Source organism: Mus musculus, chromosome 13, assembly GCF_000001635.26.
Source record: "Mus musculus strain C57BL/6J chromosome 13, GRCm38.p6 C57BL/6J".
Taxonomy (NCBI): domain Eukaryota; kingdom Metazoa; phylum Chordata; class Mammalia; order Rodentia; family Muridae; genus Mus; species Mus musculus.
In genome coordinates this window covers 15,524,324-15,548,203 of record NC_000079.6, presented here as the reverse complement: position 1 = coordinate 15,548,203, position 23,880 = coordinate 15,524,324, and the positions used below count along the sequence as shown (strand labels likewise).

The 23,880-nt window shown below is 41.4% G+C and overlaps 1 protein-coding gene across 2 annotated transcripts in view; it reads right to left on the bottom strand.

Moving 5' to 3' along the window:
* The window catches only part of Gli3 (GLI-Kruppel family member GLI3), a 266,304-nt gene that overhangs the window by 181,823 nt on the left and 60,601 nt on the right, over positions 1–23,880 (bottom strand). The gene's annotated exons all lie outside the window — the stretch shown is intronic.

Here is a 23,880-nt window from a genome sequence, read left to right as displayed (position 1 = left end):
ATGGAAGGGTAAAGCAGGAGTAAGCCTGAGGTAAAAAGTGCAGATAAAGGGCAGATAATGCAGTGGAGATTCTCTGCAAAATACACCAATATCCTGCATGCCCCACCCCAGGCTGAAAGCTTTATCACCCTCAGATCATGTGGATACCTAGTTTCTTTCTGCCTCGCTAAAGAAACAAGACTTCCCTGGAAACTGGGAAGTACAACTGCCCAGTGGGGCTCTGGGTGGCTCTACAAGTGCTGCGTCTTTGTTTCTCGGAAGATGACATTAGAAAGCCAGCCAAGAAATGTTGTGGGTTATAGGGTTTGGTTTGAGTTGAGTTGGGTTGGGTCCCCCCCCCCCGAATTGAATTTGTAACCCATCAAGAGATTTAACAAGGCCAGAAATGAAACTCAGAACCCGCTAGTGACCAGGGCCAAGGTGTCAATCAAGAACAGCATAGAACCTCCTAAGATACACTTCGTGTGTCTGCCCATACACAAAAACGGGGAACCAAGAGGAGAGCTGGTTGAGACTGAAAGTCCAGGTGTAACCTGGCTGTGTAGATAAAGGAGGAAAGGCCCGGGAATGTTGCTCCCTGTCATGCTCAGATGTGACCCAAACACCTAAGAAACAGAAGAATGAAACCCCACACACAGTTTCTTTACAAATCCCTAATACTTCTGCTCACCTTATAAGAACTTCCCATCTCTACACCACTGGTCTCTGTGAATGGGACTGGGTGACCTTTGCTAGAACGCAGGCATACACTTCAGCCAAACTGCTATCTGAGCTCACAGCAGGTGGACTCACTTGCCTGTTACAATCACATGCAGTAAGCTGTCCACCCTAAACAAACCACATTTAACCAGCAGTGATTGCTCTGGCAGAAAGAGCTCACAGAAACAAAGCTGTACAGGTCCTACCTAAATATCTAACTGAAAAACTTTCATATTCTCTATCCTTAAAGAAATAACTATGTGGGTATAATCATTGTTGAACATCCCAGACAGACTAACATATCTCAATATGTAAACGTCTATTCAAAGTAATCCATACGTAGATGTAATTACCTAACTGACCCCAACCGGGATTACTGCTAACTTCTAACATGCACATAGCCCTTGGTTTGCTCTGGAGGAAAGCAGATCTATGCATACTATACATTATTAGAAACTGAGATTACAGTCACTATTTTACCTAATGCCAACACCAACTTTAGAGTTTCAGCTTATTTGTGCGTGAAGCTTGAAAAATAAATGATGAATTATTTTACCCCAAATGCCTTGCAAAACATGATGAGGTATCCTGGAGTCTTTACAATAAATGTGCTGACAACCACAAAGCAACTGTGAAATATTATTTTTGTATTGTTTTGTGCAGATTCTTACCTGACACCTCATAAGTAAAGGGTAAATCACAAGTTTAATCTATCAAATAAGAACTAAAACCCACAAAGTTTGAAATAATCCCTGATTTTCACATTGATCTTTGAAAAAGTAATTCAAATTATTGCTGCTGGTAATTCTAAGACAAACTACCAAAAATAACCAAATAAGAGCCTTCATTTTTCTTCTCCCTGTTCATATGCGCAGGCATGTGTCTGCCCCAGAGCTTCATTAGCAGTGTGGTTGCAGGCTACAGAAAGGACTTCAGAGTTATGAAAAGAAGCAGATGAGCGCCAGAAACACTGAAACTAACCGTTTTATTTTTTTAAAAATGTCCTACAGCCTTCAAATGGCCCAAGTCATAGTTTCCACTCGTTTGTGCTCAGGAAATCCTTTATTTAAAATTTCAGACTAAAGTTAACTTAGAGTGGTAAGAGGTACATTCTATACAACAGAGAGGGGCTGTGATGCCTAATTAGCATTCTTTGGGAAACATGAGTAAGCAAGTCTTACTAATCTATTCCAGGTTTAAAGTAGGATTCCATGGCTTCATTCTCCCAGAGGAAATTGTTTTTTCTTTTAAAATTGCATCCCTCCCATCAGCTCTGGTTCTCTGGTGGTGTGTCTTCCAACGACGAGTATGTGAATACAACTTTACTACCAACTGGATAGTTAGTATGGCCTTAGCCCTGTCAGGTCCCTTCAATCTTCAGGGAGAAAGTAGGAAAGGCAGAAAAAAAACAGGCTTACCTCCTAGCATAGTGGTCATGAGTTTGCTAATGAGACTTATCCCAACTTGTGTGGAAAGGTCATACAAGCTCAATAGTTGAAACAGGGAAAAAAAAAGGCATTTTTAACTTCAAAAAATTAAATGCAAGCAAGAATGTTTTTAATACAGAAACTTTCATCAGGAAACCTTAACTTTTATTACACAGTTGGCACTGTGACCTCAACAACCCTCTGCCTCCAAATGCCAAAAGACACACACACTTCATGAATTTACCTCCCTGTATTGAGTTGCTTTTGATGGGCATTCACATGCAAACTAGACAATGCACATGCTCCCAGATACAAACAGCTCAGAGACTTGAGAGCTCTGTGTACACAAGGAAAGCATAACTCCCAAGCAATATTCCTGCCTACTCTTATAAATTTAGCAAGCACTTCTGCATGCCAAAAGACGAAAGCTGTCTCATCTCGTTCAGCTGAGGCGAGCTGCTCAATAAAGTTTGAGAATCGGTGCAGACAGGCTACACTAGGCCAAATTATTGACAGAAACATACTGTCCACCATGGTAACAAGCAGAAGTCAGAAGCAAGAACATAAGCAAACAGCCCAGGGCTCCAAGAGCATCTGCCAATGGGCTTTAACAGCCAAACACAAGCAACTGTTTGAGCTTCCCTGCTGAAAAGCTGTAAGCTTGGGGGTCAAGCTGAAACATGCAATTTTCTCAGAAATGGAAGGGAACAATTACTTCAAGTGCTGCCACCACAATCTTACTGGTAACCCCTTCTTTCTGTCACCTGTGTTTAGGTAGATCTGGATGAACCCACACCCAAAGACAGAGCTCCCTGAATCACCCTCTTAGAAACTGCCCCAGATTTTCCAACCTCCTCCAAAAATCAACCAACAGGGAGTCAGAACTTAATGCCAGAGACTCAGAGAGAGCAAACACAGCCTAGGTGCAAACACTGTGTAAAGGCAGCTATCATGAAGTACCCTAGCTCTATGAAAGGAGACCGGGACCCACACTCCTGCACACTTGATCACAAACTCCTGGGACAAGGGACACAAGGTCCTTTCCACCTAGTATGTAAGACATGTTTCACACAAAGCTTTCCATGCAGAAACAAAACTCCACTAGTCATCATTAAGAAGGACACCTCCATTCACTGCAAAATTGGCTGTTTAGGAGCTCAAAGAACACCTGCTAGCTCTTCTCTCCATTAACACCCATTTTGCCCCGTTGTTGAAAACCCATTTTAATGCCATTACTCTTCTCTTGCCCACTAGCTATAAAAGCTGCATGGGGTGGGGTGGGGTATAAAGTAAGCAAACAGATGATACTTACAACTCAGTACCTGGACTCTGGCTATCTACTTTCTAGAAACTTAGTTTCTCTAGCTGGGCCGGCCCTCTAGGAACATTCTCAGTATCTCTTGGCCTTTCTTGCCTCTCTCTCTCTCTCTCTCTCTCTCTCTCTCTCTCTCTCTCTGTCTCTGTCTCTCCCCCTCCCTCTCCCTCTCCCTCTCTCCCTCTTGCAGGCAGCATGGCTCTGATTAGAGGAATTAAAAGTGGTTGGAGCCATGCTAAATTTAACAAGCTCATTAGTATTCTTTGCAAGTGCTTGGAAGTGAACTCTCCCTATTCAAGCCTCCCTCTCCAGCAGAAGGGTCAGGCGGGTAATCATTAAATCAAACTAATGTCACCCTATCACAATCGGCCCCAGAGAAGGAGGGTTTATTATTTCAGTTTATGCTAAATAAACGGTTTTACAAATGGTCCCCAAGCAAGGTCAACAGCAGCTTCAATTACAAGACAAACTTAACAAGAGTTGCTATAAACCAAGTACTCCATATTGACTTAGGGACACACTGAACTCCACAGATTGCCACTGGCAGGATTGTACAGGAATGCATATTACAAAATAAAGGAAGGGGTGAGCTTTTTTTTTTTCTTTGCCAGAATTTGCAACTGCACAGCGACTTCTCATTCACCTCTCTCCAACCAGCTAGCCGCTCAGCTCAATTCACCCCACACAAAGGCTGGAGCCCAGACCTCAATGGACCGAGTGAAACATGTTCAAAACTAGGCTCTCTATTGTGACTGAATTTCTTAACATCTTTTCAAAAAGCGGAGAATGCCTTGAGGCTAAAGGAAGAAACAGGCTAATGGTGAATTGGGAATTCTGAGCAAATTTCAGAGCCCTTTCCTCCTAGCTTTTGAGGTTGAAAGCAAGCTCTTTCCTTTCAAGTTTCAAAGTCCTTTTTCCTCCCGCAGTGTCACAGAAGGATTTGAAAAGAAGGTAATTGTGCTCGCAGTCTCCCTGATCAGAGCTTACGTCCTATTTCTGGTATTTCGGAATACTTCTTGCAATAATAGTGCATATAGCTCAATCCCTTAACCGGCCTGCACTCCGCAATTGCTCATTAAATGAACAATTGCGGGTATAAAATGCCTTTTATGTTCAAGGTCTGGATATAAGATAAGCATTCTAGGATTCTAAATTTGGTTTACTAAGGAAACTCTCTATCATTAAATTATAAAACTGAACTCAGAATATCAGGCTTTCCCAGAAAAAGTAGCACTCAGGTTGCAGTAAGCCAAAAAGATGGGCGGGTGGGGGGTGGAGAGAAGGCACCAGAATGCTAGGGGCAGGAAGGAAAAGACTGGATCCTCAGATTTCTGGCCAAATGGGATTTTAACCAGAAAAGTACACCGTGTTCCAGGTCTGAGTGTCTGGTACCCCACACCGCTGAGTCTGAATGATGGACTTATCTTTGAATGAGTTAAAACATGCGCTGCAGCTCAATAATATGGATGTGAGTCACGGTGAAACCCTGGCCAGCCAGCACCTCTTCTTCTTTAGAGAAATAAATAACCCTTCAGTGCCATCATTCATGTCATCTCATGTGATCACTCCTCACTCTCTATCCCATATGCTATAGGAAGAGAAGGTATGGGGCCCAGTGTCCAGATGGAAACCCTAGGTCCCAGGCAGTCCATGATAAGGAATTCATCCTAGCTACTCCTCACTGAATCCACACCGCCTTGTTAACAAGGGAGCTACTCTTAGGTAAGATTTGGGGATGATAGTAGTTGGATCATTCTAACCCCACAACTATCATTGTAACATTTATAGAAAGGGAGACATTTTCATGCAGGGGAATTCACAAAACTCAGATATTCTCCCATTAAAATTTCGTCACTATCAGTTCACTCCTGGGAAACACTGAGATAAATTTATGTTCAGACACTGGGGTAGTGTGCCATACCTGCACATGTGCTATTCTCTCCCGAGCGGGGCGCATGCTTAAGCCTCCAGGCAGCATGGCCTAACTGTTCCTGGGCAGCCCGGTGCAGCCAGTAGCTTCTGTGTGCTACTATAGGCACTGGGGTCCCACCCTCCTGTCCTGTCCTTTACTCTCTCCTCCCAGGCAACCGCCTCCCTGTATTTGAAAGGAGCATTATTTCATTTTTTCCTGACTTTGAATTTGTTGCATTTGTCAGCTTTTCTTTCTTTATTTACTTGTTGATGGTCATTGAATAAAAAGAAGTAGATCCCAAGTCCTTGTCTCCCTTTTTTCAGAATCTCCCAAAGTACTTGGACCAAAGAAACAGGAGAAATGAAAAAGAGAAAAGACTGGGTATACTGATAAGCAGAACAGGCTTACACTAGGCAGAGAGACTCCAACTCCTGTAGTTTTAATACCAGAATGTTCCCTCTCTCCCTGCAGTCTGTAGCCATGCCCAGCCAGGGGCTCAGGAACGCCTAGAGCAGTGATTCCAAAGAGGCTGAACAAACAATACCTTCTCTAAGAACATAGCCAATACCCTTGCGGTCAGACAGTGCCCTTGTGCTGCTACACACACATCTCCCATTGACAATGACGGATGACAGAGGGAGGGGCCCAGATGGATCAAGGGAGAGCACTTGCTTTGTCTGCAACCTTTAAACCACGCTGGCAGGACGGCAAACTGGAGAGGGCTACAGCAGGATTTGAAGCTTTGGAAAAATTCAAGTGACAGCCTCCTCTCAAGGTGATGAGTAGCTCTCTCTTCCTCCTTTCATCAACCAGGAGGTCTCAGGGTGAAAGAAAAGAAAGGAGAAAGTGTCTTCCATCGCAGGCACATATCTCCATTGTTTGAGCATTTCTAATGTTCTACATTAACCACCATTGCACTGGGCACTCACTCTATCTAATGCAAACATAGCAGGTTTGTGCTTAACCCAAAGCTACATTCTTACCTCGGTCCCCAACTGCTTGGTTTACAGAGCTCCAACTACCTTTGAATGAGGCCCTTGGGATAGAAAGGAGCAGACAGAGAATGATGGGAGCTTAGGTAAATGAACACACAACCCTACAATGACTGGCACCTCCACTGCAGCACAGAGCTCTGATGGTGGGCTCAGGGGACAAGCAGCTGTCTTCTTCAAAGATAATGGCAAACATGAGCAGACAGCATTATCAACTTGACTGAGTCCTCAAGCACACCCTGCATCCTTCAGAGTCTCCACTGCTTGTGTCTCTGAGCTCTCTACACTAAGGGGTTTACCAGTGCAGCCTTGCCCTTAGGAGGATGCTCCTGAGAGCTGACTGCAAGAACGCTGTGATCCAGCTGAACACGCATCCCATGATGCTAAGCAACTTTCAAAGTTCCAGAAAGACAGCACCAGTCAAGCCACACATAGACCTGGGAAAGCAAAGTATGAGCAAACCAACACCCTGGAGGGGACCTGGCCTCCCTTTAAAGGGGAGATGAGAGTCTGCTTGTTCTAAAGGAACACCCTTCCTTCACTTATGAATTCTACAACACCATGAAACTTCTAGAAGCCTGTTCTTAGTTGCCATCCGCTGTTTACGGTATTAGTTCTGAGTGGCATCAAAAGTAGTCCAATAAATTCATGAGAGGATCAAAATTGCCCCTCATGATTAGTAGTGCATTTCTTCCTATGTGTAATATGCTGCTAAACACAAAGAGGTTTCATTATTGTGTTGGTGTTAGGCTTCTATAAACAAAGAACTGTAGTTCCTTCCTTTGCAAATACAGAGTGGAGCATAAAGGTTCCATGATGAGATCCATAGCAACAACATAGCAAGGAGCCTGACTGATCACAGGCTGGAGACCCAGTGCTGCTGTTTCACAGGCTGGAGACCCAGTGGGGCTTGCTGCTGCCTATGGAAGCTTAAGGGGAACACAGAGCCATGGCGGGGGTGGGGGTGGGGGAGGGGGTGCATGGGGTTGACCCAGAGCCTGCTTTTCCTTCCTGGCAGGAGGGAATAACCCTGTGTTTTAACAACCCCAACAGCAAAGTCCCATTTCTGAACCATCTTACCACTTTTTAAAACTGTAGAAATGAGCACAAGCTTAGCTGGTGTCAATCTGGGCCGTTTGTTTGTGTGTTTGTTTTGTTTTTGAAACAGGGTCTCACTATATAGCCCTGGCTGATCTGAAACTTGCCAAGCAGGCAAAGTTCGCCTTAAACACACAGATCTGCCTGCCTCTGTCTCCCAAGTGCTGGGACTAAAAGTGTGTAGCAACAAGTCTGGCCTTTTTGTTTTTAAACAAAACAACTTTGATTTATTTTTATTGCCAATGTCTACAACTAATTATTTTAAAGTAAAGGCTACTTTCTTCACTTCCCACTTAGTTGTTTATTCCATTCATTCTTTACACTAAACAGGTCAAATATGTTTAAATACTGACTGATGTTTGACACTATTAAATGCATTAGCTCTATAGTGCAAAAATTGGTAACTCTCAATTAGTAAGTCTAATATTTTATTTTATAATTCAGAAATAGCTTATCAAAGTGATAAAAGCTATAGACAAACTTTAAATTCAAGGGTGGTCCATAAGTTTATCATCTAGACTAATGATTGGCCAAAATGTAAACTACAACAGCCTAAGGTCTATAAATACTTATGTTTAACAGTAAAGATATTTAATATATTGGTGTTTATAAATTCTAGATGGTTTTGCTTTTTAAGATTTTATCTGTATTCACATGTCTGTGTCTGGGTGGGGTTTGTGCATATTAGTGACAGATCTTAGAGGCCAAATGCACCGGATCTCTGTAACTGGAGATACTGGCAACTGTACCTGATGTGGATGCTGGAAACTGAACTCAGAGCTGCAGCAACAGTGGTTCTCAATCCATGGACCCAGGGGCCCTTTGGGGTCATGTATTATATATTTACATTATGTTCATAACAGTAGCAAAATTACACTTATGAAGTATCAAGGAGATAATTTTATAATTGGGGTCACCATAAAATGAGGAACTGTACTAAAGAGTCACAGCATTAGGAAGGTTGAGAACCACCGCTCTGAAGACCAGAGAAGCTAAACCAGCTCTCTAGCCCCTAATGGATTATTTTGTCTGGCATTGCTTCTGAGACGTTTTATCGTAAATGGAAAGGTAGCCAGACTTCCTGTAAGTAATATTTTGTATGGTCAAAATAAGCTAAGGAAATTATCAGTTCACTTACATGAAGGACTTGGTTTCACTCACTATGTCCCAGGGTTTGAAGCTCTGATGTGTTGTTTTTTGGTTTGTCCTCTATATAGCTATTTAATGACACTTCTGCGAATACAACTACAGACTGATGACACTTTTAGGACAGAACCAAACTAGGCAGCTCTTCCAGTATTCCTAACCACTGAACTCTGACCTTCCTTCTGACCGAACAATACCAGTTTTTAGTTTACAAGTATAAAGACACTGAGTTTAAACACTGATCTGCACAAAGAAAAAAATGTAAAGTTACATATAACTTTATAGATAGCAAACTGAACTTTTAAATAATGTTTGTTAAGCTGGAGAGACGGCTCTATGATCTGATACCCTCTTCTGACACTCTCTTCTGTTTATCAGACATCCTTGAAAATAGGGCACTCATATACATAGATAAATAAATCTTTCAAAACAAACAAAAATATCTGTCACTTCTGTCATTCTGATGACCTGACATATGTATACACTGAAAGTAGAGTTCCAACTTGGCTATCTGAACACATGTGTTCTTGAGTGGCCTAATAATGAGGACTACACTGCCACTAAATGTTCACACTGACAAGAGAAAAATGCCCGCAAAACGTCTCATATACTAAATACTGCAATACTCTCTGCATGTGGAAATGCTAGTCATTTTTGTTCTATTTGATTCAAAATGTTTCCTAAGCAAGCTAACATTAAGTTGCACTAAAATTCACAGCAGTTCAGCAATCTATGACCTTGTATAAGGAAGACCTTTGTATAACATCTGGGGTGTATATATTGTATGTCTTTGTGTTTAGATTGTATAATGAAAACACTTAAGCATATGCTGGCATTATTTTTAATAAATTTTATACAAGTTGCTACAAAAATTAGACCCTATTGGAAACTAAACTTAAACATTAAAATGATGCCATTATTCTGCCCAAATTTGCTGGAGGCCACTATGACAGCCTAAGGGACAGTCCCTATAATGACTTACCTATGCAGAGTCAGCCTCTGGACCAAGGCCAGGTACAGCATAGCTCAGATTCCTATTACAACACACCCCTCTAGCTGTGGCTCCTTGTGACCTCAGCTAGGGAAATGTATCCTCCGATGCAAATGAACGTACCACTTGCCAATTATTTGGGCCTTTCTAAATATAATTTTACTTTTTAATTAGCATACAGACTAACAGTTTTTTCATGGCACTTTCCCATGTCCTTAGCTTTGGCTAGTCCCATGGCGCTGGCCTCTCTCTGCTCACAGTATTCGCCTGGCCTTCTGCTCTCATGTCTCATGTGTTCTATTACTCTCCTCACGCCCTCCTTAAAGCTTCTTTCTTCCATTATCCTGGACTCCTTTTCTGGGCTCTACACACTTGTACATACCTACACTTAGAGTAAAGCAAAACGCTGGGATCTGCACAGAGAGCATGCAGTGCTGTCATTCCAGGCCTGGGCTACCTCGCTTAACGGAATGTTTTCCAGCTTCCTCCATTTCATCACAAAGTTCATTTTTCTTTAAGGCTGAATAAAACTGTGTGCATACACCACGTTTCATTATGTATTTACTCATTACTTAATGAACATCTGTGCTGACTCCATTTCCTGGCTATGGTGAGCAGAGCAGCAATGATCACAGTTATGAAAGTACCTTGAATGTCAGATCCTAGTTTAGCCACAAACTGCCAGGTACTGGCACAGGAACTGTGTATGAGAGAAGAAAGGGCCACAAGCCGAACCTCTCTCTAGGCACACCTGAGTCACAGCCAACACAGGATGCGCCACCACACCAGCTGCCTTCCTCCCTCAGGCAAAGTCCAGCTGGGTGGAGCAGACAGGGACAGAGGGAACACAGGGCTCAGGCACCTGCAACTGAGATTGGGTAGCAGGGGCTGCGCCCAGCTTTCCCTCTTAAATTTTCCCCAGAACCACCCAGGAGAACATACCATCTCAAACCTAAGGGGAATTAAAAAGTAAATACCAGTAAGAGAAATTAGTGCAACAAAAAGATTAATCCCATCTGCTTTTCTAAGACACAAACAATTCACCTCACTCATTCTTCCTACCAATCTTCAGAAGCCTGCCAACTAAAACCCATTAACCACGCACCAGTTAGCGACAGCTAATATTTACTTAAAAGGGGTAGGAAATACCTCACGTGTCTTTTTACCTCATTCTTCAGTGTAGGTTTACAGGAAGGCACTGTCATAGTCTCCGTCAACCAGATGACAAAGGCAGCATCAGACAGGGCAGGCTACCTAGCCAGATCACATGCAAGCACACAGGCAGAACCCTGAGCCCAGGTAGTCACCTCTCACAGCTCACCACTGTTAGTCGCAGTAAGAGAGTGAGTTGAAGCCTGTGCTTGTCTTCTGAGAGAGTACTATGACATTCAGTGCAGTGTTTTCTAGATCTATATTAGCATAAGAGAGGCACTTGTTCCATGCAATTTACAGGGATCAGTTGAAAACGCCTCACAGGATGGCATCAACAGAGATCACAATCCCAGCCACACAGAAACAAGAACAGGGGTAGAGCGCTCCAAGAAAACACGGCGAGCAAGAGTCCACTCACCTACTAAGGTACTATGATTCTAAATTGTATTTAGAGTAAATACCTATTTATATACTAAATTTCTAACTAAAAAAAAAAAAGCCTTTTAAGTTGGTGTGTAGACAAAATGTGAAAATATTTCAATGAATTATTTTTTTAAGTTTATATATTTTCCAGTCGTCTTAGGATAAAGGCATATCTTTCTACTTTTATTTTCAATTATGTGTATATATTTATTCTACCTCTTAAATCTCTTGAACATAATGAATATACAGTTAGCTAGTTTTATGCATACTAATACCAGCTGTCACTGGTATAATGTTTTATGTATATTTCAATTAATTCACTTATTTAAAGTTATATGACTGATTCAATTATTTCAGACCTATATACAAATACATCCCAAACAAATACAAAATGTATATATTATTCCTCCTCCTGGCAATAATTAATTCAGTATTTACCAACCATCACTGCAACAAATAAAAAGTAAATGTATTAGTTAACACTAAGGTCTACCTTCAACACCATGACCTTTGCTGAGTACTCTCTAAGCTCTAGAGGAGCCCATAGACCTGACAGAAGTGGGGTACCATCACCCCATTACTATTCTGCTAATTACTGTGAGGGTTATTCAGAGTTAACCAGCCAGGCGTGGTGGCGCATGCCTTTGATCCCAGCACTTGGGAGGCAGAGGCAGGCAGATTTCTGAGTTCAAGGCCAGCCTGATCTACAAAGTGAGTTCCAGGACAGCCAGGGCTACACAGAGAAACCCTGTCTTGGGGAAAAAAAATCAGGGTTCACCAACCTGCTGTCTGGTGGAAATATATTCCCCCTACAGTCTGTCTGTTGGAAATGGTGATTCTAAGTTACAAAGAATGGGACATGACTAGGTCATGATGACACATTTTTGTCATAAAACAGAAGAAAAAAATGACTTCCTCTTCCTAGCTTGCTCTGTCTTTTTATGCAAAGCCTTCCACCATATTGGAAGGTCAAAACAAGAAACCCCAGAGGCTAAGCAGATGCCAGAACCACAGACACTTGGGCTAGCCTGCTTCTAGAAGCATGACTGAAATGATCCTTTATGTTTTATGAATGGCTCAGTCTTGGAAAACTTGTTAGAGTAACAAACAACAGACTAGAATATTATTCTTCAGGTAAATGACCAACTCAGCTGGACTTCATTGTGCATTACAAATTATAATCATACTCCGGAGCACCCTCGTGTCTTCTACAGAATCTTTACAGATGTAGAGCTAGTAGCCTGGCAAGTTTGTGAGGAGACTATTCCAAACCAAGCTCCACTGCTTCAGAGCTATGGCATGTTTGTATTTTCTGCATTACCCTCTTTTGTCCTCTCTCTTCCTACACAGTGTCTCTTCTACTGCTGTGTTCTGTGTGTGGATTCCACTAAGAGAGAAAAGGCATGATACTTAAATTTACTATGCCTAGTTTTTTTGTTTTGTTTTGGTTCTTTTTGTTTGTTTTTCTTACAGGATCATCTCAAATTATCTTATTTTTCTCCAACTCAGATAATGCCTGTCTCCTTCATAGATGAATAAAACTCCACTGTATATATGCGCATCTCCTTTATCCATTCCTCTGCTGGCCGCTGATTTCAAATCTTGGCTGTTGTGAAAAGTACCCCGATGCACATGGATATAGAAGGATCCCTATTGCATGTGACTGTTATTGTCCCACTGTTGTATGCTCACTTAGATGCCTGAGTAAATTCCTGGAGTGTGCATGGTTAGATCACATGGCAGTTTTTGGCATTTTGTCTGAGGAGCCACCGAGGTCACTACTAAGCATATGCATCAGATAAGACAGCAAATGCTTTGTAGAGAAAGGGCAACGACTTGCACTTAGAAGCAGCTTTGCCTGGATTATATACCAAAAAATGAAAGGCTGCCTCCATTATGTAAAGCCAGCCCCCAGCAATATGTATCAAATCAGTAAAACACAAGACATTTATCCCACCCCCACTAAAATAGTTATCAAGTAATAGCAAAGTTAAGGAAGTTTGCTCTTTTATGAATCAAGTACAAAACCAGGTGACTTCTTAAACTATACTAGGAACTGTAACTGCTTCTTAAGAGCTCCGTTTCAGTATTAAAGCATCTTTCGATTTCTTTTAATAACGGCATCTGCAATAAAAGTACAGCAGTGCTTCATTCAGCTAAAGGAGCTGGAGTTATGAAGGAGTAAAGTAAATGAACATATATGGGCCAGTTACGAAAAATAACATTGCTTCATTTAACCTTTTACAAGAGGCACATGCAGCATTTTGAAACAAAATTCTCATAACACAAACCTCTACTTAAAAACATCACTGCCAAGGGCTGGAGCCACAGTAAGATGTGACTTCTTTTCCAATTTATTTTTAAATGTTTGGGCATTTATGACATCAACTTCCATGGAGTATAATAAGGCAGCATAGCACAATAAAAGGTTTAGAAAAACCAGCTCCAAGCCTTGCCTCCAGCACTTCTTCAGTAAATGACTAAATTACCTTAAAATATTGCAGGTTGCCAGTTGTCTCTGCTACAAAAGTCAAACTTGTCCCTCTTAACTCATAAGATTTTCTGAGAGTTAAATATGCCAGCAAAAAAAAAAAAAAAAAAAAAAAAAAGGGCCTCTACTAGGGTGTCACTTCTAAAATCAAGGTACCAGGACAGTAAAAGCAAAGCGGCAGCATGTATGTGTCTGAGCCAAATATGGGAGACTCAGTTTCCAGTGCAAAGAGTGACCCTTAGTCAAATCACACACTAGTCTATACTACTGCCTCCCATTCCACAAAATGATCAATCATCCATCTATTCTACCCAAGTGCTCTTAGGTTCTCACACACCACACAATTAGGAGAGAAGAGCCCTGTCCACATAGAAGATCCACCCTAAGAACTCATTATTCCAGTGGGTTCCTGAGATGGCTAATCTCGGTTGTCAACATGACTGCATTTAGATTCAGCTAATGCCAAAGAGGCTGGAGACGCATGCCTGAACAGGTCAGACTGACTGGAAAGTCTTAAATCTGGGCCATTCTCTGGGGTGGCAACCCATATGAAAGGGCATGGACTCTCACAGGCGAATTCATCTATCCTAATCCTGGGCCTTCCTTTTAATGGAGCATATCCTGTTGTCTTCATTTTCATACTGTCAAGGCCCAAGTTTGTGCTAATGACAGCAAAACTCAGGAGTAGGAGAGAAGTCATCTGCACAACCACAGAATGGTAGGGGGACACCAGCTTTCTGTCACTGGAGTAGCTGAGCAAATACTCAACTCAAAGTTTAAAGGCTCTGCTCTAAGATTCACCCTGCCCAGTTCTTTGCGTCTATAACAAAGAATGATCTTATAAATGGCAGGGTATATGGTACAACAAAACTGCTGACCTCATGCCAGGAAGCAAAGGAGGCAGAAAGAAAAGTCTGGCATCCTATCACCCCATGTGAGATTGCTCTGAAAACCTCCCAGTCATTCCCACCTAGTCAAGGCTCCACAATCTCCCAATAGCACCAACCTGGGGACCAGGCCTTTAGGGGACAATCTATCTCCCAAGAGCACCAACCTGGGCACCAGGCCTTTAGGGGGCATTCAGAACCCAAATAGGACTGGACTTTTGCAGAATATGAATTCTCCTCCATGTAATCATCTCAAGGCAGGCTAACGATACCCTTCACTGAAGCTATACATCCTATCTAGTAGTTAACAAAAAACAAAACAAAACAAAACAAAACAAAAAAAAAAAAAAAAAAAAGGAAGCAACTACCATTTGCAAAGAACTTCCAACAGTGTTTCCAAGCTAGAAGTTTGAGGTCATGGTAATATCATCACGTATCATCAGAGAAGGAAATAGATGGAGAAATAAACTCTCTCCCAAAGTCATAAAGCTGTTCTGTCAGGGATCAACTCTGCTCTCAAAAATTCTAAACCTGACCATCTTATAACTTAGGTCAGCATATACCTTTGTAAACAAAAGACAGGGAAGAAATACAATATTAAAGTTTTGAGACTTTTTGCTCCCACTAACCTGGAGATTCCTAGTTAGACAAAGTACATGTGCAGTAAGGGTTCCAATGCATGAACGCTGCTCCTGCATTTCAAGGGAGGACTCACCAACATCATCAGGACAGACTGGCTCTAGTGGACCTTCTCCAGTTCGCTCATGACACTGTACCCATGCCAGGGATTCCATGCAGCACAAAACCTGACCTACTAAGACAGAGCTTCTCGGGCTGGTGAGATGGCTCAGCGGTTAAGAGCACTGACTGCTCTTCCAAAGGTCCTGAGTTCAAATCCCAGCAACCACATGGTGGCTCACAACCATCCGACACCCTCTTCTGGAATGTCTGAAGATAGCTACAGTGTATTTACATATAATAATAAATAAATCTTTAAAAAAAAAAGGCAGAGCTTCTCAACTTCTCTAATGCTGTGGCTCTTTAATACACTCCCTTGTGTTGTGGTGACCTCCAACAATACAATCATCTTTGTTGCTACTTCATAACTGTAAGTTTGCCACTGTTATGAATCATAATGAAAATATCTGATATGAGATCCCAATGAAAGGGTCGCTTAAACCCTCCTACCCCCTTTAAGGGGTAACCTCTCAGAGGTTGAGAATCACCATTCTAAGGCATGGAAACAGAATGGCCACTATGCTGCGACTCATGTACTTGTACAATAAGAAAACCAAAAAAAAAAAAAAAAAAGACAGTAAGGTAACTGTGGAGGGACAGAAAGGGGAGAGGACTCAGGTAACAAATAAGGATCTTAGAGGAGACACTGACAAGACAATATAGGAAAATCTCAAGGACAAATTATAGAAGAATTGGTCAATCTCAGCCTAACAATCTCAGCCTAACCATTACCATACCCCAGGGTACAGTATTACAGCTGAAAATCCACAACACTGCATCTTTGGTTTAAGTTGAGATCATCTGTGTTTTCTTTCACTTTTCTTTAATCCTTAATTCACATCTTCTTGACACAAATGGAAAGTTGCATTTCTTGGCAGAAAGACTTTAAGTTCAGGGGAATAATAATACATAATTTCACACAGTGTTCCTGCCAAGCCATTCAAATAAGAATTCTTCTATCTTAATCTCCATGTCTGGTGCAGTTCTACCAGAGTTCTCAAGAAGAGCTGGCAAAAACAGCAACTAAAACACATAATCCACATGATTTTATTACTCCTGACAATTCTGTTAATTCTATTGTATCCTTCTGGCCTAGTGTGTGATGTGAGGTACAGTCCAGACATCAAATGTCACAGCCCTTCCCTACAAAACGACAGCATGTACCTCTGGGCATGTTCAGCATGTTGGCAGCTATCACAACCCATCCCAGTGTGGCCAGAGGGAAGCCGCCTTTCTAAGCTCTGGTTTTGATTTCCCTTTTAATTTCCATCCCGGAAGGAGGAGTTAGGGAGAAGGGAAGGAGTCTCTTACTTCTGTAATATAATCTTCACAACTACACCACAGAACTGTGTTTCTAGACAAGTAAAAAGTATATATTCAACTTACAGCTTTCTACCAAAAACACTGATCCTGCCATGGCGATCTCTTGCACTAAACTAAGCTGCAGTCTTCCCTGTCACATACCTCATAAATGACCCAAAATACGACCAAACCCACCACTTCCCTAACCCTGGGTCTCTCCTCTTTAACACTGTGTGGCTTGACCTGGACTAATAAGTTTTCTATAATGTTCCTAAGAACCGCTCTCTGGACAGTCAATGGTTCCTTTGCTTGTCCCTAGCTTGCTCTTCCCTCACTCTGGCTAGGAATGTTCGTTTTGCCTCTCCTTTTCTATGACTCAAACTTGAATGGCTTTAATACAGAATTTCTACATTCTTGAAAATTCCTTTTACCTCTTCTTTTTTTATAGGATATTTTCTTTATTTACATTTCAAATGTTATCCCATTTCCCGATTTTCCCATTGGCAACCCCCTATCCTAACCCCTCTATACCCTGCTCTGTGAGGGTGTTCTCACACCCACCCACTCCTACCTCCCACCCTGAAATTCCCCCTAAACATTGGCATTGAGCCTTCACAGGAACAAAGGCCTCTCTTCCCATTGATGCCTGACAAGGCCATCCTTTGCTACATATGCAGCTGGAGACATGGGTCCCTATATGTGTACTCTTTGATTGACGATTTAGTCCCTGGGAGCTCGGGGTGGGGGGCTCTGGTTGGTTGATATTATTGTTCTTCCTATGGGGTTGAAAACTCCTTCAGCTCCTTCAGTCCTTTCTCTAACTCTTCCATTGGAGACCCCATGCTCAGTCCAATGGTTTGCTGAGAACATCTGCTTCTGTATTTGTCAGGATCTGGCAGAGCCTCTCAGGAGATGGCTATATCAGGCTCCTGTCAGCAAGCACTTCTCAGCATCTACATTAGTATCTGATTGGTGATGGATTCCCTGGTGGAGCAGTCTCTGGATGGTTTTTCATTCAGTCTCTGCTCCACACTTTGTCTCCGTATTTCCTCCCATGAGTGTTTTGTTTCCCCCTTCTAAGAAGCATCCACACTTTGGTCTTTCTTCTCCTTGAGCTTCATATGGTCTGTGAATTCTACCTTGGGTATTTCAAACTTTGGGGCAAATATCCACTTATCAGTGAGTACATACCATGTGTGTTCTTTTGTGATTGGTTTACCTCACTCAGGATGATATTTTCTAGTTCCATCCATTTGCCTAAGAATTTCATGAAGTCATTGTTTTTAATAACTGAATAGTACTCCATTGTGTAAATGTACCACATTTTCTGTATCCAATATTCTGTTGAAGGACATCTGGGTTCTTTCCAGCTTCTGGATATTATAAATAAGGATGCTATGAACATAGTGGAGCATGTGTCCTTGTTATATGTTGGAGCATCTTCTGGGTATATGCCCAGGAGTGGTATAGTTGGGTCCTCAGGTAGTACTATGTCCAATTTTCTAAGGAACTGACAGAGTGATTTCCAGAATGGTTATACCAGCTTGCAATCCCACCAACAATGGAGGAGTGTTCCTCTTTCTCCACATCCTCACCAGCATCTGCTGTCATCTGAATTTTTGATCTCAGCTATTCTGACTGGTGTGAGGTAGAATCTCAGGCTTGTTTTGATTTGCATTTCCCTAATGACTAAGGATGTTGATCATTTCTTTAGTTGCTTCTCGGCCATTTGATATTCCTCAGTTGAGAACTCTCTGTTTAACTCTGTACCCCATTTTTAATAGGGTTATTTGATTCTCTAGAGTCTAACTTCTTGAGTTTTTTGTATACATTCCACCAAAGAATTCCTTAACTTGATAAACAACTTCAGCAAAGTGGCTGGATATAAAATTAACTCAAACAAATCAGTAGCCTACCCCTACTCATTGGATAAACAGGCTGAGAAAAAAAAATTAGGGAAACAATACCCTTCACAATAGTCACAAATAACATAAAATACCTTGGTGTGACTCTAACCAAGCAAATGAAAGATCTGCATGACAAGAACTTCAAGTCTCTGAAGAAAGAAATCAATGGTCTTAGAAAATGGAAAGATCCCCCATGTTCATGGATTGGAAGGATTAATATAGTAAAAAATGGCCATCTTGCTGAAAGCAATCTACAGATTCAATGCAATCCCCTCAGAATTCCAACTCAATTCTTCATGGAGTTAGAAAGAGCAATTTGCAAATTCATTTGGAATTTAAAAAAACAAAAACAAACAAACAAACAGGATATAGAAAGCTATTCTCAACAAATAAAAGAACTTCTGGAGGAATCACCACCCCTGACCTTAAGCTGTATTACAGAGCAATAGTAAGAAAAACTGCATGGTACTGGTACAGCGACAGACAGGTAGATCAATGGAAGAGAACTGAAGACCCAGAAATGAACCCACACACCTATGGTCACTTGATCTTTGACAAAGGAGCTAAAACCACCCAGTTGAAAAAAAGACAGTATTTTCAACTAATGGTGCTGGATCAACTGGTGGTCAGCATGTAGAAGAATGCAAATTGATCCATTCTTATCTCCTTGTACAAAGCTGAAGTCCAAGTGGATCAAGGACCTCCACATAAAACCAGATACACTGAAACTAACAGAAGAGAAAGTGGGAAAAAGTCTGGAACACATGGGCACAGGGTAAATTTTCCTGAATAGAACACCAATGATTTATGCTCTAAGACCAATAATAGACAAATGGTACCTCATAAAATTGCAAAGCTGCTGTAAGCCAAAGGACACTGTCCATAGAACAAAACAGCAGCCAACAAATTGTGAAAAAGATCTTTACCAATCATACATCCTTTTATCTTTTCAATGATCCTACATGGATAAACTTGAAATGTACTGTGGGGGTGGGAATAGGGGAACAAAGTGTGGGAAAATATGTTATAATTTATTTAAAATAAGCAGAAGAATAAGTACTAAAAGTTCTTCTGCCCTAAACAGGGCAGGTTTTAAAACTTAAGTCAGATTTACATTTAAAGGATCTAAAGAAAAGTTTTGTTTTATATATGAAATCTGTTTCTAAAAGCATGTTCATGTTTGCAAGAGAAAGCAGTGAAGAAAGGTTGACAGGCCCAACTTTTAAATCGCTCTGACATCCTCCAAGTCTGCTGAAAACTCTCAGCTTTACAGCAGCCCTCCTATAGTGAAAAAGAACAAATCTGCCAAAACCAGCTCCCGAACAATTGAGAACTGTCTGGTTTCAGCTGAAGGTTCTAAGAGCTAAAACAATGTATCAGAGTTTCTGGGGTTATAAGAAATTTTATTTAATTTCTTTCTTAAATGACTTTGTCAAAAATATCTACCCCTGAAACAAAGCTGATTTCCTACAAGGACACTTAAAAATAAGAAAACAAACAAACAAAAAATTGGATTGGCTTGATTTAAGTGCTTAGGTCAAAGACATAAATAACATATTATCATACCATATCACAGTCCAATATTGGTATCTTTGGGAGTCTCTCTCCACCCTGGGGTGTGCCTCAGTCTTGTCTCATTATTAAGTTTCTAGCCTTCAACTCCCCCTACTTTAAAAGGGGAACTTAAAAGACTCCTTACACGTGATCCATTGATCTGAAAACTGAGTACATTAATATTCTGGAAGACACATCTAAAAGATGGAACCTCATTTTACAAAGATGGTTTCAAACCACAGAGAAAAATCCAACACACTGCAGCCTGGATGCTTTGAGAATGCAAACACCACCTCGATCCTGTCTTAATTTTGAGTCCGAAAGCAAACTCTTCACACAGCACTTGAGACTGAAGTGATGGTAAAATGGAAGACAGCACTCTTCACAGTCCTGCTTCAAAGTCACTTCTCTAGCTGAATGTCCTGGGAAGCCCAAGTGTCTACAAGGCCAACTCTAAAATGCTTTACTAGTGTCAGAACTCAAATAGGAGCCCCTCCACGCATCCTCTGAGCCACTGAGCCCAGCAGTCTTCAGTTTCCTAACCAACTGCTGGACTGCACACCTCCACCAGTGCAGTGCAGCTCTATGAGGACTGGGGAAAGAACTCAGCTCCAGAGTCTTAACATACAGTAAAAGCAGGCTCTCCATGGGAATCCAAAGATGAAAAGATTAATGCATGGAGAAGACGGGGTAAAGACCCTGGTGCTGTGTGATAGTTTCTTGAGGCAGTATAAGCAGCAACAGGCATCCCTATGATTAGTATCAGGCTTTAAGGCAAAGATGCGGGAGTGTTCTTAGGGACCCTGACAACGGGGGCTGATGCCCAAAGTGAAAGCATCTAACTCCAAACAGGAGGGGAAACAAATGAGCAAGGTCACAAGTTCCCTAGGCTGGCATCTTATCAGGATTGGGGTTTGTTTTGCAGTGCTGGGGATAGAACCAGAACTTTATGCTCTGGCACTGACTATAACTCTGAGTTCTGATTTTGATTTTTTTTTTTTATGCTCTTATTTAATGGCTTCCAGATTACTGTTCAAGAACATTCCAGTTCTATTCACCAACTTAAGGCTAATGTAATTTACTGGCAGATAAGATGTTAAAGTATATCAAAGAGATGGACACGGAGTGAATAACAGAAAGATCAAGAAAAATAGACAAGAACTACTACGCTGCAGACCTCTTCTAGCATCAATGTTTTATCTGTCCGATACTCATGGGAGCTGCTGTGGAAATTCACATCCAGCCCATGCACATGAAAGAAGCATGCAGTGATTCATAGTTTGAATTGGAGATGTACCAGCACACAGTGGCCTCCTTTCCTCATCAGACTCAGTGTGGCCACCATATGTGACGCACTGGCTACCTTTATACACAGATACAGCCAAACCTATAGAGCAAAAGAAGGCACCTTCAAGACTAAGACTTTCTCACTACAAATACTAAGGGATACTAGGACACACAGAGAAAAAGAAAGGTAGCCCTGCCTGGCCACTCCTTTTAAGGGCAATTTTATGTGGGACATGAAGGTGGTGCTGTTCATTTGCTTTGTTAACTCTTAGCCTCTTACCTTATCTCTGATGAGGACTGAATTTACCACAGGACTTTAAAACTCACATCTGCTCAAAACCTAGAATGAGTGGAGCTCCAAAACTGATAAAACACAGTTGTTAAAAAAAAAAAAAGTTAATGCCTTTTGTTGGTTTTTTATTATTATTATTTAATCTAACAATGCAGCACTGTATAGATTTGGTGCCTTGGTCAGACCTGTCTCATGTGTACACACTACTTAAACTCAACCTCTTACCCCATAGATGTGCTTCACATTAAACTAGCAATCTAAGGAGGTTGTTTATAGACAAGAAAGCCAGTCTAGCCCGTCCTCCTAAGACGTCCCATGCCTCAGTGTAGTAGGGAAATCAGGAAGAACAGATAAGTAATAAGGAAGAAGATAGCAGGATATTAGCAGTGTCTTCACTGAGACACAGCCCAGCCTCAAGGCGGCACCTTATTAGGAAAACGTCATTACTCTTCTTCACAATAAAATAAAAGGAAGGAGGGGAGAAGACAAAAAAACAAACAAACAACAAAAAAACTGCCTTTCCTTACAAGTCCCTATTGCTCTTTACTCAAAAAATTAGTGGAAGCAAACAAAGATGCAGCCCTTAGACATTATGGAGAGTCAGCTCTATCCTGAATACCAGAGGCACTAAAACACTAGGATGTCTGCAGTAGCAGCCTTCATACTACATAACTTGAATCCAACAAATACCCATCAACAGTAGGATGGATTCATAATTTGTAGCAGCATCTTAAAAAGGAATATTATACAGCAAGACAGTGAGCATTTTCCACTACACATTGACTGTGTGAAGTTTAAGAGCAGTGTCAAAACGGAAAAAAAAAAAACAAGAAATCAAAAACAACACATTTATTATGCTATTACATGCTGGAGATTAAGACAGTTCCAAGATTCAAGTAGCAGGCACCTACTTTGCTTCACTCCTAACAAGTCAGGTGTCTAAGGGAGAGATTAATGCTTTCAGTATTGCTCCATGGATACATGTTCATCTAGATAAGATTATGACTCTTCTCAAAGTTCACCTTCCTTAAAAATGAGGTTCATGGCTCTGTTAAGTATGTGTGATCCTGGAAAATAAACCCCAGGTTTCATGTCTGCTAGGCTGAGCTGGACACTCTGAGATATAGTCTCACAAAGCTACTCAGGGCTGCCTTATACTCTCTATAGCTCAGATTGATTTCAAATGCATGATCCTCCTGTCTCAGATGCCCAAGCAGCCAAGATTATAGACTCTTGTCACCAGGCCACATTACAATTTTACAAAGTACAATAGAGACACTTATGCAACAAAATGTCATTCCATAACAAAATCCCCTAAATGCTGTGGGGCATGCACAGCCAAATAACTGAAGAACAGTGGTGAATGTAGTAACAAGATGAGCCTAGTTTCACATCACGGTATCATAAACAGTAGAACTGAAATATCATTACTTTTTCTGCATTAATACCAAATCAAAAGGTTTAACGTTGAATTTACAGTGTAGTGACACCTATGCCCTCTCAGACACATGCCCAAGTAACCCAGTCCTCCCCAGATAGGCACCTGGAATAACAAATAATGTACATTCTGTTCAGACTCTTAGCTACACCGATGCTTGCTGAAGACCAAACTTATAATGCAGATTATCAATTTCCTAATTAACAAACAATAGGTGAAAAATAACATCAGTGAAACAGAAAGAAGACTGTGGGTGTAGCTCAGTTAGTAGAGTGCTAGCCTAGTATGTATGAAGCCCTGGCTCCGTGTACACCACCACATAAAGCAAGCATAGTGGTACACCTGAAATCCCAGCACTCAGGAGGCAGAGGCAGGAAGATCACAACTTCAAGGTCATCTTTGTCCCCATAGCTAAATGGACTGGGGTAGGGAAGTCTGTCTCTAAAAGTTAATTATGCTGTATTTCCTGATTTAAAGAAAAAAAATAAAAGACTTCAATTTAGAAATAAAGGTGTTTATTTCAGAGCCATTTCGAGACTAAGTATAACAGTTCTTATAGAGAAAGCTGTGGGTCGTTTAGAAGAATTGTGGTTCATGAGTGATGCCAACACGGCTACAGCCAGTAACCAACTGCCACAATCTAGCATTTGCTTGAGTATATATTTTCTCTTTAATCCCCTGTGGCAGATGGGAAGAAGGAATTAGCTTGGTGAGCTGACTCCAGTCCAACCCAATTCCCCAGAAAAACATAACCTAGGAGGATTCAGCTTTGGCTTCTCCCTGCAGCGACAACACAGACGATCTAGTGGCTGGCTGTGCACTTATCCCT